The 12,791-nt window shown below is 44.0% G+C and overlaps 1 non-coding gene across 1 annotated transcript; it reads left to right on the top strand.

Annotated features, from left to right (window-relative positions):
* The first annotated feature begins 1,955 nt into the window (after positions 1 to 1,955).
* Trnat-ugu (transfer RNA threonine (anticodon UGU)) lies at positions 1,956 to 2,029 on the top strand. The gene has a single exon. It is a non-coding gene; the product is annotated as a tRNA-Thr (tRNA).
* The last annotated feature ends 10,762 nt before the right edge of the window (positions 2,030 to 12,791 follow it).

Below are 12,791 nucleotides of genomic sequence, written 5' to 3' on the forward strand. Positions count from 1 at the left end.
TAGAAATACTTAAACCAAACTGACCTAAAGACATCACACACATCCATGCCCGAGGCAGGGTTCGAACCTGCGACCGTAGCGGTAGCGCGGTTCCGGACTGTAGCGCCTAGAACCGCTTGGCCACTCCGGCCGGCACTGGCGAGGGCCCGTCCCGTCCTTAACACGCAGTCTCTTAGATATCCACCGACCAGCTTCTGTGGATCCACCGGTCAATGTGGCACCTATTTCTCCATTATTGTACCACGTCGCAATAGTTTCATAGAACTCAGCTACGTTCGGGCCGATCTGCCAGTCACCCGCCCTCCCAGTACAAAAGACTATTATCGTTTGTTTATGCTGTCCAACGCTTGCTGCAGCACCCTGACATTAACTGGCGAACGGTTTGAGGGTGCGTGCATGCACTCTTTTTACCGTCGTCTGTCTCTGCACTCTGGTACGTTTTAGTGTATGGCAAATGCCCGACTGATAGTCGGCTTTATCGCATAGGACTGGCCACCTCCCCACTCTGCCCTGACTGTCAGCTCGAAGACACCGACGAGCACAGTCTTACGTGCCTCCTAAAACGAAACGTTTGGCTCCTCATCCAGCGAATCGTGGGCTTTTACCTCCGTGCCCCTCCAACGACGGTAACCCCACATTTCTTGTTATTGCCCCAGACATTTCACTACCCTCTTCCTAAGCACCATACACTCATCTGGTTTCAAGGACAGGCTCTAGAATACCTCTTTCAGAGTGGTCCACATACAGTCCTCGCCTTCTGGTACAAAAGTTGTGACCGCGCGTAGCACCCTCACCCGGAAACCATCTTATCGACAAACATATGCCGGTTATCTCTGCAGCGTCTTCCTTGACCACCCTCAAAGTTGGGGTGTGCCATGCCTACCTGTCACATGATGCAGCACCCTTATCCGCGTTCTCATGCATTAAAAAAAAAGAGAAGGAGTCATAACGTATTATATTTTGTCGCATTTAATGTTTTTTCTAATATTGTTGTTACACTATCAATCATTTGCATATGTTTAAACGGTACCTTGAAGAACTGTTGCACTGTGTACTGTTAGTTTGTTAACAAAAAAGAGAGAGAGACGGAATATGTTATATTTTGTTGTATTAAAAAAAAAAGTGGTCAACGCGACAGAATGTCAATCCTAAGGGTCTGGGTTCGATTGCCGGCTGAGTGTCTGAGATTTTCTCCGCTCAGGGACTGGTTGTTGTGTTGTCCTAATCATCATCATTTCATCTCCATCGGCGCGTAAGTCGCCGAAGTGGCATCAAATCGAAAGGCTTGCACCCGGCGAACGGTCTACGCGACGCGCTAATCACGCGACATTATTATGAAACTATTTGGGCTGGAGCGGAAACATTTCACGATGTCCCACAAGAAATTCCATATTAAATTATGATTAACTGAAGCCCTCAGCTGCCGACAGGTGTTGTTGATATACCTCGATGTGGACAGCTAAAATGTGTGCCCCGATCGGGACTCGAACTCGGGACCTCCTGCTTACATGGCAGACGCTCTATCCATCTGAGCTACCGAGGACACAGATGGATAGCGCGACTGCAGGGTCTTATCCCTTGCACGCTTCCCGTGAGACTCACATTCCCAACTGTCCACAATTCTACATATGTAATGTACCTTATAGACATTTGCCCATCCACTCATTACTCGCGCACACTTTGGTGATTCCCGTAAGGGTTTGGGCAACCTGTGCGCATTCGCACAGATCAAGGTCAATGGCAGGGTAGCCTTTAACTATATACTCGAAGACAGTAACTGTTCTCGAAAGAAGAGATACTGTAGATGACCGTGCAGCTTTTCCCTGGAATAAATGAGTGGATGGGCAAATGTCTACAAGGTACATTACATATGTAGAATTGTGGACAGTTGGGAATGTGAGTCTCACGGGAAGCGTGCAAGGAACAAGTCCCTGCAGTCGCGCTATTCATCTGTGTCCTCGGTGGCTCAGGTGGATAGAGCGTCTGCCATGTAAGCAGGAGGTCCCGGGTTCGAGTCCCGATCGGGGCACACACATTCAGCTGTCCACGTCGAGGTATATCAACAACACCTGTCGGCAGCTGAGGGCTTCAGTTAATCATCATTTATTCCAGGTAAAAGCTGCACGGTCACCTAATCTCTTCTTTCGAGAACAGTAACTGTCTTCGAAATTCCATATTTTTGTCAAGCTAAACTGGCCGAGAAAGAAATTTGTTGGACATTTATTGAATGCCCGTCGTTTCTAACAAGGGAACCTCCCCATCGCACCCCCCTCAGATTTAGTTATAAGTTGGCACAGTGGATAGGCCTTGAAAAACTGAACACAGATCAATCGAGAAAACAGGAAGAAGTTGTGTGGAACTATGAAAAAAATAAGCAAAATATACAAACTGAGTAGTCCATGCGAAACATAGGTAACATCAAGAATGTATTGGGTTCGGTAGCATAGTGGTCACGTGGTTAGCGTGAACAGCTCCGGAACGAAAGGTCCTTGGTTCAAGTCTTCCCTCCAGTGAAAATTTTAATTTTTTATTTTGAGACAATGATCAAAGTTCAGGTACTCACACATAATCAACTTCGCTCTCCAAAATTCCAGGACATGTTCAGATTTGCTTGGACATATGCAGGATTTGACAGTCTACACACGGAATAATTTTAAAACGTTACAAACATATGTTTTGAAAGAGCACGGGGAAAACTGTGCGACTGTGAAACTGTTGCATTTATTTGTTGCAGTTTATGTGACAAACTCTTACGTTTTCATCACGTTTTTGGGAGTGATTATGACATCCACAAGAAAACCTAAATCGGGCAAGGTAGAAGAATCTTTTCACCCATTCGCCAAGTGTACAAGTTAGGTGGGTCGACAACATATTCCTGTCATGTGACGCACATGCCGTCACCAGTGTCGTATAGAATATACCAGAGGTGTTTTCCTGTGGAGGAATCGGTTGACCTATGACCTTGAGATCAAATGTTTTCGGTTCCCATTGGAGAGGCACATCCTTTCGTCTACTAATCGCACGGTTTTGCGGTGCGGTCGCAAAACACGGACACTAAACTTATTACAGTGAACAGAGACTTCAATGAACGAACAGACAGATCGTAACTTTGCGAAAATAAAAATTCTCACGCGAGAGAAGACTTGAACCAAGTACCTTTCGTTCCGGAGCTGCTCACGCTAACCACGGGACCACGGCGCTACTGATACCATAGGTTCCTTTCTGTTGCATATCTTGCTCATGGATTACTCAGTTTGTATATTTTGCTTACTTTTTTCATAGTTCCACATAACTTCTTCCTGTTTTCTCGATTGATCTGTGTTCAGTTTCTCAAGGCCTATCCACTGTGCCAACTTATAATTAAATCTGAGGGGGGTGCGATGGGGAGGTTCCCTTGTAAGTGCTATTACAGAAGTCTAATAAAAGTTCCAAGGTACAACTCTATTCCCTACTGTCAGTATCCAAGGAATCGCGCTGTGGTGTCCAAGTGAGCGAATACTGGTTCACCCTGTATATCGTTATAGGAATATGCAGTACTAATGCTCGGCGGTGTAATCGGACGCACGGCCTGTGTATTGACGGTGACAGTAAACGAGAGGAGAGCCCATTAGCGGGTTGGAGGAGTGTCCGCTGCGGGGGCGGTGACCTCGCCGGCTGCCGCCGCTTCCTCGTGAGAGACGAGCTGAGCAGGGCAGGGCAAAGCAGACGGACCGTAACTGCATATTGGTCGTGTGACTCACGCAATCTGCGCCGCCGCACACTGCGGGCGTGTGTGTACGTGTCGGCTGCGACTCCCTTAGCGCCAGCCATCTGCATACGCAACGAGCCTCGCCTGAGGAGACAGCACACGCCCAATACGAACACAAATGAAACATGCATACTTTTTTTGCGCGCGAGGTGCAAATACCGCGGGGAGAGTTTTATAGCTGTTAACATGCAAATGGTGATACTGTGCTTTTTTTTTTCATCTCTGCCTCTTCCCACATTTTGCTGTAATAAGGGGCTATATGGACGGGGCGGGGTGATTCGTTCGTGAACCTCTATTCCCGCTCGGGGAGGAGCAATCCGCGGTGACGCCCACTAAAAATGAAATATGCAGATGGAGGGACTCTTTTGTTAGCGCCCGCGTATCCCCAACTCCCTTATAGACTTCTGGCGGAGCCCATTGTGGATTGCGGGCGTCTTAGTGATACGCGGTTAACGTCGTTCCATTCGTAAACCTTTCGTGGGTGAGACACGTCACCAAATTTGTCAGTGAGTGATCGGAGGTTTCAGGCATAGGGACTACAAAAGCAGAAACAAGAACTTGGACGAATTCCGACACAGTGGAGACACTCGACAATAAAAGTTCTCTACAAAGGTAGAGGAGACCCAACGGACCCAAACAAGTACAGTGGCATAGCCCTGGAAAATACTCAGTTCAAGATGTTTTCAAAGATAATTGCACAACAAGCCAAATCCTCTGTGGACAGTCATCTCCCAGAACGACAAATCGGTTTCAGATCTGGAAGATCAACACCTACGGAAGTCAGGCTTCTTCTAAACAAAATCGATGAAGCGCTACAAAAGAAACAAATGTTCTACACGGTGTTCATAGACTTTACCAAAGCCTTTGACCTACTGGAAAGAGATCTCATAGCCCGAAAACTGGAAAACACAATGGGAGAAGATACCGTTTGGGCAAGAATTATCAAGTCTATCCTCGAATACAACGTAATCACAATATCAGACAACCTCTCTTTTTCGAACCTCATTCTGCAATCGAACAGAGTCTTGCAGAGTGACCCAATGAGCCCTTTGCTGTATATTCTTGCCACTGAAGAAGTACTCCGAACTGGAGGAAATGAAGAAGATGTATATGTATATGCATACGCTGACGACATAGCCGTAGGTTCAACAGACGTACAGAAGCTGCAGAAAATCATTGAGAAATTAGACAAATGGTGCAGTGAACACAAACTACAAATAAACATAACAAAGACAGAAATGGTGATTTTCAGAAAAGGAGGCAAAACACCCAAGAATGTGGAAATCAATATCAGAAGACAAAAAATAAAAATTTCACCGGACTTTAAATACCTAGGGGTGACATTGCAACCAACAGCCAAATGCTTCACAAAACATACAATAGAATGTGCAGCCCAAGCAATAATAGCAATACAGGACATCAAAAACATCCGCCTACTCAGCCTAGAAACAGCCAAGAAATTATTCATCGCAAAAATCTTGCCAATCCTGGCCTATGGGATGGAGGCCATGGGACCACCTGACAGAAAAAAATCTAGAAACACTGGAAAAGGTAAAATCGACTTATCTAAAAACAGCACTAGGTCTCTCAAAGACAACAAGATCTAGACTAGTGTACCTGCTAGCGAGAGAGACATTCCTAATTGAAGACATCAAACTTCGATATATGGTGCCACACACAAGGGCTTCCGGAAAGCAACTGAAGATCATGGAGGACAAACGAGAAAATGTATGGCAGGAGTTCAATGGCACCGAAGCAATGACGAACCACTCATGGACAGCACAAAACTTCGAGCTGCGACATGTCGTAACTAGACTTTCTATTCTCGGTTTTCATCATCTAATTTGCAGAAACAAAACTTATCACGACCCAACCACAACTGTGTAACGAAGCCTGTGAATGATATCACTTAGAACTGTGCAGTGAAAGAGTGAAATCGATAAATGAATATGCAGAAATGTAAAATGTAAAGGTAAATCTAAGATGTTAAGCAAAGTAACTGTTTATGGCTATTTGGCTGCAATTTTATTAATTAAAGAAAAGCAACAAGATTCCATTTCCTGTGCGTGTCTCTACTATAGCTCGCTTTTAATCGGTTGACCAACGGTCATCCTCTTTGAGCTGATTGTTTGCTTTCGTGATCGTTGTTTCACGTGTGCGGTGGCTTTAGATCCATTTCTTATGTCTCCTGAAAACGCTCCCCGTTAGGTCCCCTTTCATCATAGGCAACAAGAAAAAATCCCAGGGGACAAATTTCGGCTAGCACGGTGGTTGTGAAACCGCTCTCATTCTGTTTATGACCTAAAACTGACTAATACTCAGCGCTGTGGGAGAGTGAACGTTCTGGTTCCGGAACTAGTTCTACGTCCCACAATGAAGACTTTAAACCGTAAAATGGTGTGCGATTAACAGTGTTTCAAAATATCCTTACCTGTAATTATTTGAAAACTTTAAAAGTAATATTTTACAATTCCGCAATTAATTATCAATACTGGAAACGTACACAAAAACCTAAGAGGGAAGTATTGAAATGACTTTAATTTTAAGCGATTATAACAGATGTTGAAAGTAGCCGACTATCACCACACTACTGGGTGAGTTAGATGTTGGAACTCAGGATTAGATGGCCACAATCGGTAAAAGACAGTAACAAATGGAACCCTCAAAATAATCATCAGAATTAAGAATCTCTGAATAGAATATGACCAGATTTTTTTAAGCCGACTTCATCAAATTTCTGGCAAATGGTTATAAAAGAAAACAAATGGCTCTGAGCACTATGGGATTTGATATCGGAGGTCATCAGTCCCCTAGAACCTAGAACTACTTACCTAACTAACCTAAGGACAGCACACACATCCATGCCCGAGGCAGGACTCGAACCTGCGACCGTAGCAGGCGCGCGGTTGTGGACTGAAGCGCCTAGAACCGCTCGGCCCTCACGACAGGCAAGTTACAAAAGAAAAACGAGTTTTATGAGACAAACTCTTGCACATGATACGCTTCTTCGAGTATTATTTTATTCGGATGCAGTTACCACTATGTCCACATCCTTTACATTCGATCTCATCGTCATGTTCAACTTCACTTGATACTTGATCAGAACTAGTGTATCCTCACCCTCTTCAAATGAATTTGCCGAAACTGAACGTCTGCGTTTTTGAGCACCTCTATTTCCCTAAAATATTCCATCGCGTTCTTTCCTTTCGCTTTTTAGCCTCATTTGTGTACTTCCCCTCTTCTTCTGAACTTTATGGGGTTAAGTGTCTAGCCAGCCGCTGTGACCAAGCGGTTCTATGCGCTTCAGTCTGGAACCGCACTGCTGCTACTGTCACAGGTTCGAATCCCGCCTCGGGCATGAATGTGTGTGATGTCCTTAGGTTAGTTAGATTTACGTAGTTCTAAGTCTAGGGGACTGATGACCTCAGATGTTAGGTCACATAGTGCTTAGTGCCATTTTAACCATTTAGTAAAGTGTCTAGTATTCTTAGCGTTTACTTTTCTCAAAATTTTTCTTGTCTCTATCATTTTTCCATTCACTCGTATTTTTCAACAAATGACATGTGTTCTAGAGAAGTTAACAGAGCAGTGATAGCTTTTGCCCGTTCTCTTGCGGAAGTAACAAACTTCGGCCGCAGTTAGCTTTGTTCTGAAATCTTTCCTGCCACAAAACGTATTACAAACACAGCATTACACAGAACCGGTGTTTCGTATCAGACTTTCTGCGAATGCTTTGCTGTGTGATGGAGTCGCAGCTATGCACTTCTCCATGAAGTGTTCAAAGTGTTGTCTGGTGTACTGCTTCTTTAGGGAGAGATGTCGGGACTGTACGGAGCATGTGAAGGGTTTCCTAGCGAAAGCTCGGCAGCGTACTAGATGTAACCTTTGCAACGTGCTGGCAGGTCCACATGTTGCCAAAGTTGTTTACTACGCTGAAAAAATTTCACTACGACGTCCTTAAAAATATTCTTTACAGTCCCGATATCTCATTATGTGCTTTCCATATTTTTGGCGCCATGAAGAAACATACTCGATACCGTCGATTTGCTTCGGACGAAGAGGTCCACATCTGTGATTGCCATGGTTCTGTGATCAATAGCGAACATCTTTCTATGAAGGCATTGCCTGTCTTGTCTCTCAGTACAACAAATCTGTTAACAGTTACGGCAATTACTTTAAAAAATATATACAGTTTGTAACAACAACAACTGTACATATGATAATTTTTTTTTCTTTCTGAATGTTGATAAATTAATGTAAGCAATGTTTTGAATTTCTTTTTCTTTTCGTGTCATGTTAAAGAAACTGTGAGCAACTTTCGAAATGAATATTATTATTTATGTTAGATTTCAAGTAATGTGGTAATCAAAGGGAAGTGTATTTAATGTTAAAACTAATGTAAGATGTGAAAATTGTATTTATACGCTTGGTCCATACGTAGGAAAGGTATTAATATATGTGTAGTAGAAAACCTGTGGTGAATACCCTACCTGTAGGGGAGCGGGGAAAGGTGGAGGCAGGCGAGTGCGGGAAAACGCACACTGGCGCGGTTCGGCACAAGGGGCTCAGTATTAGTCGGAGTTGGGCATCGGTCAGAGGAACACGTACCGTATCGAGGAGGCTATCCAGGAAAAGTGGATTCCATTGAGCCTCGGATGTGCCGATCCCGACGACTACATGGCATGGCTATATTCTTAGGCACAAAATTGGAAAGATTACGACGCTAAGAAGAAGGAAAGTGCCGATGCAGTGAGAGCCTTAGCCGTGCTTGTATGTGTGCTGTGCTTCTCGCTATCTCGCTGCCCGCCATCCGCCGCACCGACTTGCACAGGTCAAACATTTAATTCATCTTTAGAATTGTATCTGTGTGGACCAGTGTCGAAAATGTTTCTAACTGTTCAATAATAATGTGACTTTTACGAGAATTGCCCTAACAATTAATCATCCTTATCACTGACCTAGACAGGGTCCTTACCACATGTGCAACCCGAGTATCCTGAACTGAAAGTTTAAAGTTAGTGTTAATGAGAATTATCAGCAGACAAATCTATGCTATAAAGAAGTTTAAAGTTCTGTGTGTTAATGCAAATGTTAGTAAAGAACAACAGTTTGACTAAATTGGAAGATAATTTTTTGAATTGAGCTAGCAATGACACTTAATTAATTGGAGACAGAAAGAATGATAGTTAAATAATTCAGAAGTGAGAAAAAAGAGTAGTAATCCATAGGTTAATAATTCTGAGTGTTAATTTACCTTCAGTACTTAATAGTTTCAGTATAACGACCATAACAGTTTCAGGGCCCCCCCCTTCTCTTGTCCATTCTTTCAAACCTTGTAGTGTACTGATCAGATTTGACCAGCAAAGTTATGTTCCATATTAAACTTAAGTGTATTAGTGTTTATCCATCCTTAATAGTGACATTGTAAGTGTACTTTCAAGATTGCTAATTCTAGGGTAATCTATGCCCGATTTCAGTCTGATCAATATACAAAATGCAGTTCGTAGTAATCATTGCAGTGAGGTGTTGTGTATTTATAGCTCGTCCAAATCATTACAAAAGGAGAAAACTTTAGTTCAGTGGATTTTTCCGGTTCCAAATTTTGCCATAAAACGCAACATTACTACGTGTTATTATGCTTGTACATGCACCCACTTGTACAAGGAAAAACTCACTCAATGCCTAATTAGGCTGGCGACCGAATTATTAATCATTGGTAGTATCTACTGTGTGTACTTCTTGTCTATGCGAACGAGCAATTATACTTTACATTTGCTTGACGCATCACTGTAGTTACTGACTGGATATAAGTCCGAATTGCTTCCAATTAGGTACACGCGGTCAACTTATGTACTAAAATCCTTGTTTATGAGGTGAAGCCCGTGAACTTATTACAGTACAGGCTTTAAAGAGCTAACGTACGCCCGAGCGGGCAGTAGCGTTACAAGTTTACTTACTTTTTTCCATCTGTCTCATTTTTATTTGAGTATCCTTTAAACTAACAAACAGCTGTATCTCAGCTTACACCTACGTATTTTCCTCATAATGTCGAATGCCTTGCACCATTTAACATTGTCGAACTCCTTCTAGGTCGACAAGTCCTGAGTTTTCTCACATCTTGCTTGCAGTATCAAGTGCACCGTCAGATCTACCGCCTTTGATGCCTTCCTAAGCAGTCATCTAACAGAAAGCTTGGTCTTACATTCTTCTGATTGATACTCTTTGCAGCTGTGTTGCTGCATGACATGTTAAGCTGATGGTGCGTAGTTTTCGCACTTACCTATCCGTGCTTTCTTTCGAATTGTGTGGATGATGTTTTTCCTCAGTGTTGAAATGGCTCTGAGCACTATGGGACTTAACATCTATGGTCATCAGTCCCCTAGAACTTAGAACTACTTAATCGTAACTAACCTAAGGACATCACACAACACCCAGTCATCACGAGGCTGAGAAAATCTCTGACCCCGCCGGGAATCGAACCCGGGAACCCGGGCGTGGGAAGCGAGATTTCCTCAGTGTCCTGTAACAAATGGTTCAAATGTTTCAAATGGCTGTGAGCAATATGGGACTTAACATCTGAGGTCATCAGTCCTCTAGAACTTAGAACTACTTAAAACTAACTAATCGAAGGACATCACATAGAACCATGCTCAAGGCAGGATTCAAACCTGCGACCGTAGCTGTCGCGCAGTTCCAGACTGAAGCGTCTAGAAACGCTCGGCCAACGCGGCCGGCATCCTATAAACACTTTCACTAGTTTACAGTTGTCTCTTTTCAACTCTGGATGGGCGCATGTGTTTTTGTAAACCCTCCTCGCCAGTTTTGTAAAGGTGTCATCGCTACTGCCGCTGAAGACAAGTTGCCATTGTTGTTACGGCAGGCCGATTTTGTGATTTCGAGAAACGGCTTATAGTGCAGTACACCGCTAAGACAATTTTTACCTGCCACTATTACACAGCTATGCGCCAGGGTCAGTAACAGAACACACATGTTCTCGCAAGGTCCAAGACTAAAAATGTGTTAGTTGCGGAGTTAATTGTGGTAGCTATAAAAGAAACAAATGTCAGCTTCTTTCTGGCTGTATGCAGCTACATCTCAATAGAGCGGGTATTTCGTTGGTTCTCGCCTTTTGCATTGCTTTGTCTTTACTTCGTTTGGAAGCCGCCTGCTGTTGACAACTTTCACGTTATATATCTCTACACGAGTTGCTATTAACTTGTACACTGAAGCACCAAAGAAACTGGTATAGGCATGCGTATTCAGATGCAGAGATATGCTAACAGGCAGAATATGGCGCTGCAATCGGCAACGCCTATGTAAGACGACAAGTGTCTGGTGCAACTGTTAGATTGCTTTTTGCTGCTATAATGACAGGTTATCAAGAACTAGGTGGTTTGAACGTGGTTTTATAACCGGCGTACGAGCGATTTGACACAGTATATCGGAGGTAGCGATGAAGTGAGGATTTTCCCGTACGACCGTTTCACGAGTATACTGTGAATATCAGGAATTCGGCAAAACATCAAATCTCCGACATCGCTGCAGCCGGAAAAAGATCCTGCAAGAACGGGACCAACGACGACTGAAGGGAATCGTTAAACGTGACGGAAATGCAACCCCTCCGCAAATTACTGCAGATTTCAATACTGGACCATCAACAAGTGTCAAAGTGTCAACCATTTGACGAAATATCATTGATATGGGCTATCTCAGCCGAGGGCCCAGTCGTGTACCCTCGATGACTGCACGACTCAAAGCCTTACGCCCGTCAACACCGACATTGGAGTGTTGATGATTGGAAACATGTTGCCTGGTCGGACGAGTCTGGTTTCAAATTGTATCGAGTGCATGGACGTGCGCGGGTTTGGAGAGAACCTCATGAATCCTTGTAACCTGCATGTCAGCAGGTGACTGTTGAAGCTTGTGCAGGCTCTGTAACGTTGCGGGGCGTCTGCAGCTGGAGTGATATGGGTCCTGTGATACGTCTAGATATGACTATGACAGTTGATACGTACGTAAGCATCGTGTCTGATCACCTGCAACCACTAATATCCACTGTGCATTGCGACGGTCTTGGGCAATTCCAACAGCACAATGCGACACCCCATACGTACAGAATTGCTACAGTGTGACTCCAGCAACACTCTTCTGAGGTTAAACACCTACATCTACATCTACATTTATACTCCGCAAGCCACCCAACGGTGTGTGGCGGAGGGCACTGTACGTGCCACTGTCATTACCTCCCTTTCCTGTTCCAGTCACTTATGGTTCACGGGAAGAATGACTGCCGGAAAGCCTCCGTGCGCACTCGAATCTCTCTAATTTTACATTCGTGATCTCCTCGGGAGGTGTAAGTAGGAGGAAGCAATATATTCGATACCTCATCCAGAAACGCACCCTCTCGAAACCTGGACAGCAAGCTACACCGCGATGCAGAGCGCCTCTCTTGCAGAGTCTGCCACTTGAGTCTGCTAAACATCTCCGTAACGCTATCACGCTTACCGAATAACCCTGCGCCTCTTTCTTTGGATCTTCTCTATCTCCTCCGTCAACCCGATCTGGTACGGATCCCACACTGATGAGCAATACTCAAGTATAGGTCGAACGAGTGTTTTGTAAGCCAGCTCCTTTGTTGATGGACTACATTTTCTAAGGACTCTCCCAAGGATTCTCCACCTGGCATCCGCCTTACCAACAATTAATTTTATATGATCATTTCACTTCAAATCGTTCCGTACGCATACACCCAGATATTTTACAGTAGTAACTGCTACCAGTGTTTGTTCCGCTATCATACAATCATACAATAAAGGATCCTTCTTTCTAGGTATTCGCAATACATTACAATTGTCTATGTTAAGGGTCAGTTGCCACTACCTGCACCAAGTGCCTATCCGCTGCAGAAATCCCTGCATTTCGCAACAATTTTCTAATGCTGCAACATCTCTGTATGCTACAGCATTATCCGCGAAAAGCCGCATGGAACTTCCGACACTATCTACTAGGTCATTTATATATATTTTGAAAAGCAATGTCCTGC

Source organism: Schistocerca cancellata, chromosome 7, assembly GCF_023864275.1.
Source record: "Schistocerca cancellata isolate TAMUIC-IGC-003103 chromosome 7, iqSchCanc2.1, whole genome shotgun sequence".
NCBI classification, from domain to species: Eukaryota; Metazoa; Arthropoda; class Insecta; order Orthoptera; family Acrididae; genus Schistocerca; species Schistocerca cancellata.